A 6,409-nucleotide genomic window follows, 5' to 3' on the forward strand; every position below is an offset into this window, starting at 1 on the left:
TGACCCCAGTACTCTTTCCTGCCATGGCAGGGGGTCGGACTTGATGATCTGCTCAGGTCCCTTCTGACCCTAGAAACTATGAAACCATGAAACTGTAAGGATTGCACATACTCCCTCTGAGTTCAGCCTTGAGACGAGGTGATTATTCCCTGTGCCAGCTCTTTCTATCCCTAGGGGCTGCTAGGGAAGCAGTGGTTCACAGAGCTGATTAGCCTCGTTCAAGGAAATGCCTGAGGGGGACTGTGCCAGCTACTGGTACCCATGGAAATGGGTGTGGCAACTGATGGGTAAGGTTAATGGAACTCATCTCCAAAACTGGTCCGAGGTTGGATTTCCTCTCTTTTGCTAACGTTTCCATGGGAACAGCAGCAATCAGGAGCAGTGGATTGTGAATTTCATTGTCTGCTGCCCAAATGAATTCCCCTCTCCCCGTATACAGACTTTGGATCCCACCAGCTTCAGCACCCCCAAAGTGATGGGTCCTATCTCCCTAAGGAGAAATCATATGCAAGCAGCTTGGAACAGAGCAGAACACACACCCATGAAGTCTACGGCTGCCAAGTTTTCTGCATGCCTGTGAATATTATTCCATGCATATTTTAATAGACTGATTTGCATATTTACAAAATAATTTGCATGAAGCTATACATTTCAGCTTCTAAAACAGTGTGGGTTTAGCACTCATAAAGGCAGCCATCCATTTGACCTTAACAGCACAGCAAGAACAGGGAAAAGCACCTTCCTTAGGGAAGCCTTCTGGGCTCTTCTCCAGGAGGGCAGGCTCAGCCATAACAAAAAAATAAAAGGAAAAGTGAAAGGGGTGCAATGAGAAATAAAACAGGAGAGTCTGAAAGACGAACTAAAATTATTCCAGGGTCCTTGTACTCATTTAAGATGGGAACTCCAATCTGGGTTATCAAAAAGTCTTATTCCTATAACCAATAGGTCTATAGCACTCTTTAAGCTACAGGACAAACTGGTGGGAAAAGTATGATATTATCTTCTGTGGGGATCAACCCACATAAGGAGAAGTGCCTTGTAATGGAGAGCAACTGAATGTTGGGTATCGGGCTTCCTGGCGTCTGTTCCTGACACTGGGAGCAGAGACTGAGGGCTAGAGTCTGCGAATTAGGCACACACTCTTGGGGTACACCTTCTAAAAGGCAGCGTGGAACAGGGAATGAGACTTAGATTCTGCTCTCCGTCCTCTCTGAAGTGACCTTGTACACATTCTTTGTTACCCTATATGTTAAATGGGCAAGCAATAGTTAATAACATGGGCTATAAGGCTCAGAGAAACTTTAATGTTCAGCAGACAATGTCAGACCTGGAACCAGAATGCATGGCTTCCTCTGGCCTTCCCCTGGACTGACGGATATTCAGTGTGAGGGAGGAGGCTCTCTCTGACATATATGTCTGGCATTTTTCCTTGAATGCAGGAATGAGTGACAGACCTGCCAAATGCAGGAGCTTCCCACAAGACACGTGGCAGCATAAGGCTGGATGGAGCTTTCCCCAGCTCCTCAGAGTCACCATTTTTAAATGTTCTTTCTTTTTAAAATGTAAACACAGCCCTTCAGAGCTGTCAAGCAGTTGGCTCACTTATAGGTATCCCATACTGTCTTGGCCCCAGCAGTCAAGAACCCGATATAAACACCATCTTTTTGTAAATTAGTAGGAGTCCTGGGCTCCCACAGAGCTTCCTCCTCTCCCTTAGTGGCTGTGGTGCTGTGATTCTCCCCAAGGTTAATTACACATGTGGAAACAGAGGCAGAACTACACTGGTTCTTTGTGGTCAAGGCTGGCATCAAGAGTGGCATTCAGGTTGTAGCCGTATTAGTCTAGAGGCAAAAGGACTCAGAACTCATAGTAGACATGATATCTTTTATTAAATCCACCAGATTTTATTAAATCCACCAGATTGCAAAGATTTAGTTGGCTTAATATAAGATATCACATCTACCACAAGTTCTGATTCCTTTTGCTCAATACTGTAAATTCAGTTGGCACCTGAGCCAAAGCAAGAACCCCAGAGCATTGATTTCCAGATGCTGCCCTGCCTATTAGACAATGTTGCTACCCTTTCTCTTGAAAGCAAGTGACAAATGGTAGTAGTATCTTTGCTCTAATATCTTCCAATCCATTGGGACTTGGGAGTGTGTGTGTGTGTGTGTGCGCGTGCGTGCGTGCATGTGTGTGTGTGTGTGTGTGTGTGTGTGTGTGTGTGTGTGTATTAACCTTGGGGAGAATCACAGCACCACAGTCACCACCAAAAGATGAGATTTATATTCGGTTCCTAAATGTTAGGGCCAAGACAATGTGGGATACCTATATGAGCCACCTGGTTGACAGCTCTGAAAGGCTGTGTTTACATTCCTGAATGCAGGTGAGGGAGCTTTTAAGAAGCAATTGGATGGGGGGGTGGCCTTCTATGGGTGACTCCTTCCAGATACCTTACACTTGATCAGCATTTTGTGGGGCCATTTATATCTGTGCAGCCTGGATGTAAAATGATCAGAATAATAGCACTTTACACTCATTTTTCATCTGTGTAAAAGATGTCATAAGGCGCCAAATCAAAGAAGAATTCATGCCTCTGTGCCTTTTGTGCTTGTAGCATTATCAGCAAATCTTTTTCTAACCACCTTCATGATTAGGAGGGTTTTAGTTCTTACCCAACATATAAAGCTTCAGAAAGTGTTTGAAACTGTATTGAGTGGTACTGCATTTTAAAACAGGTGCTGATAGCTACCTGCCAGGGCCCTATATTTTATGACCTGAGTATGAAAATAACTTTGCAAGTGTCAAATAGATGGTTTATCTTAACTTCCCTCCTCCTTCTCAACATTTCTCTGTTTATTCTACCAAAGATCTCAATAACTCTTTTGGCCTTAGTGGCCATGTCTACATGAATGGTGGACTGCACAGTTGTTACTACACAATCATTTAGTACTTGCATAAGCATAAGCATAAGCAAGTGCTAAATGACTGCACAGTAACCAGTGTTACTGCATAGTCCCATTCCCACACAGTCTTTTTCCAACACTACTGTACAGCAGCAACAAGCTACTGCACAGTAGCTCATTACTACTGCACAGTAGCGTTGCATCATGGTTAGTGCTTGGCAAAGCTACTACATGGCACCAATGAGCTACTGGAGCATCTCATGTAGATGTGCCCAGTATCACATACTGAGAGCTCAGCAGATTGTGTGCCATAACCCCCAAAGTCATTTCCAGAATCTCAGGTTCCCAGGGTAACATAGATACCATCTACATCCTTTGGTTTAACTTAAGCCATCTCTGCTTCTTGCTCAGATTTGGAGAAGAGCATGTTGTGCATGACTTATTTGTCTAACATCCCTCTCAGCAATTTAGGTTGTACAATAAGATATTTCTTTATTTAGATTTATATCTTGCCCCATCCAAAAGGGCCAGATATTACCAAAAAACCCTTGCTTCTCTCATATTTCCTAGACCATCATGGCTACAACAACTCTCCAACCATACTATTTATATGGATCCTTTTGTTCCTAGATGTATGATTTCACATTTGGCTGTATTAAAACACATTGCTTGTGTTCAGCTTCCCAATTAAACCTGCTCACTCTTTATTAGTGACCTGCAGCATTTACTGCTCTGCAGTCTTTGTGTCATCTGCAAATGTTGTCAGTAATGATTTTACATTGTCTTCCAGGTTGTTGATAACCTTAAATAGCAGGGGACTAGAACCAATTTCTGCTGGACCCCACTAGAGACAGCTGCTGAAGGATAATTTGTGATTGCCACCATTACATTGACACCAATCAGTTAGTTTTTAATTTGTTTAACAACTGATGTGTTGATTTTTGTAGTGTCCAGTTTCTTAACTAAAATGTCATGCACCACCAGGCAAAAGCCCTACGGAAGTCTAAGTATATGAAATGATGCTATTATCATCCCCAACCAGACTGTTCAACTTCTCAAAGAATATGAAATTAGCTTGACAGGCTCATTTTTCATAAACCTGCCATTAATAATTTTATTTTCCTTTAATTAATCATGTCCCATATTAGCCATTCCATTAATCCTCCATGGTCAAATGCAGGTTGACAGGCCTCCAGCTACTGAGGTTATTGCCATTTACTGTTTTTAAATAGCATCACAATATTAGCTTCCTTCCAGCTTTCTGGAATTTCCACAGTGTTCCAAGACATTGAAAAATCAACATTAACTGACCAAACTGTTCCCCTCTTTTACAAGTCTTTGGTTCAAGTTTTCTGGATCCCCTGATCTGAAAATGTTTAACTTTAGTGGCCTGCCTTAATCCCTGAAAAAAAGTATTTCTTCTCCTGTATGAAAACTCAGACTGGCTTTTTCCCAAATACAGAACAGAAATATTTATTGAGCAATTCTGACTTCTTTGCATTATTTTTGACAGCTCTAATATTTCAATCTAATGATGGACTGGCACCATTGTTAGGACACCCTTTTTCCTAATGTGCTTGGAAATTTCCTTATTCTGTTTAACTCTGCTAGCCAGAGATTGCTATATTTCTTCCCTTGTCATTTCTCTATAGTTCTTAATTTCTGATGATTTATCAGCTTCCCCTTTCTTCTACTTAATATTTACACATATCTGTTTTCATTTCCTCTCTAAACCTGCTTTTAAACAGCTTTTTTCTTTTCGTTGTAGGCTTGTGGCTTTTAAGAGCATTTTACTACATGCCCAAAACAATTTCTAATGATCATTCCCAATTATCCATTATTTTTGTCCCCAAGTGATATGGCTCAAGGGTTTTCAGCTTTGTGAAACTGGCTCTTTCAAAGCTCCAAGTGTGTATATGTGCTGATACATATGTGTATGTTTATGTGTACGTATGTATAATATATATATTATATATAGATAAAGATAAATTGATCACCAAAAATGAAGTACATATAAATTGGATTTAATATCATTTGCAATATATAATATATATCCATATATATAATATGGATATATTATATCCATAACAAATTCGATCAAATCCAGCTTAAATGTACTTAATTTTCAGTGATCAATTTCTCCTTATCTGTCAAGATGGCATCTGATACAGAAATTTCTCTTGTTGGATACAACACTTTGATTTAGGAAACTGTTGTGTACAATATTTAGAAATGCCCAGCTTATTTAGCAGCAGTGACATAAGGTTTCTGCAATATATCACTCAGATTGAGGTGCCACATGATAAGGCAAGAGTATTGTAGATCTTCTGGGGAAAGACATTACCCAGAAGCTCTGGTACCCAGTTTAAAGAATAAACCTGTGCAATGGGCATTTGGCCATATTGCGGCTCTGGAGCCATTTGGAGATTTGTATCACTGCCTTACTGTTCCCAAAAGTACCAGCATGTGGACTCTTTTGACTCAGCTGCACAGCATAGCTTGGATATCTTTCCCCGTTATATTTGCCTATATAGTGATTGTGATCTGGGGCATGCAGGAGTTATGCTTATGCTCTGGAACTATTGGAAACCCTTCTGATTCTTATTGTGATCCTTTTCTGACCATCATGGTGCCATGCAATTTTCTACCAAGTCACATGAGAATACAAATATTCAGTGCTACATTCTTTTTCTCTGGCTTCACTGCTGCATCTGGTTCAAGTCAAGTCAATTCCTCCTCTAGTCTGGGCCTTACATGGCCCTCTGTTTCCTCTTCAGAGCTGTCCAGTTTCATAGGCAGGAGTCAATCACAGGCATCATCATCTGGTTCACACTATCTTTTGAGTGCAAACTGCAGAAACAGTTCCTGGATTACAGCCCCTCCCAAACTTCCCATGTAGCTGAGCTAACTACTTCACCCCACTTCCCCAGGCAGGGTTGCTCAGGCCATCATGACCACAGAGAAGTAAACCAGGGAAACAGGAGGATTTGGCCTATTGATAGGAGCAGGGCTGGGAGTTGTGTCAGGTTTGAATGTGAATCACTGCCCTAGCACCAGACTCATTGGAATAGGTCTTTGCTGGGACTTGCCAGGGCTAACCTTGTCAGAGCTGTATTGAGCTGGTATTATTCAAAGAAGTCTGGTGAATTCTTCTCTATTCGTATTATTCTCCCAAAGGAAAAAACTAACGAGGCAGGTAAAGGGACTATGCCCATCCTGGGTTTTCCAATGGACCCTAGAACATAAGCATAACTCCTTCATGCCCCAGTGAATAACATTGTAAGGGCAAATACATTATGTGGGCAAATACATATCCAAATGAAGCTGTGCAGCTAAGTCAAGGGTGTCCACAAGGGGAAGCAAAGAGAAGTGTAGAGTAGAAGTGGCCTCCTTCTGTCTGCCTGCATTACCCCTGCCCCACTGCGCCCACCGATGTGGGCAGAAGGGTGAATATCCTGGGGAATAAACACCGAGTGCACTTTAAATGTGATCGGCACTGGGAA

Source organism: Crocodylus porosus, unplaced genomic scaffold (genome assembly GCF_001723895.1).
Source record: "Crocodylus porosus isolate Cpor-Errol unplaced genomic scaffold, CroPor_comp1, whole genome shotgun sequence".
Classification (NCBI taxonomy): Eukaryota; Metazoa; Chordata; order Crocodylia; family Crocodylidae; genus Crocodylus; species Crocodylus porosus.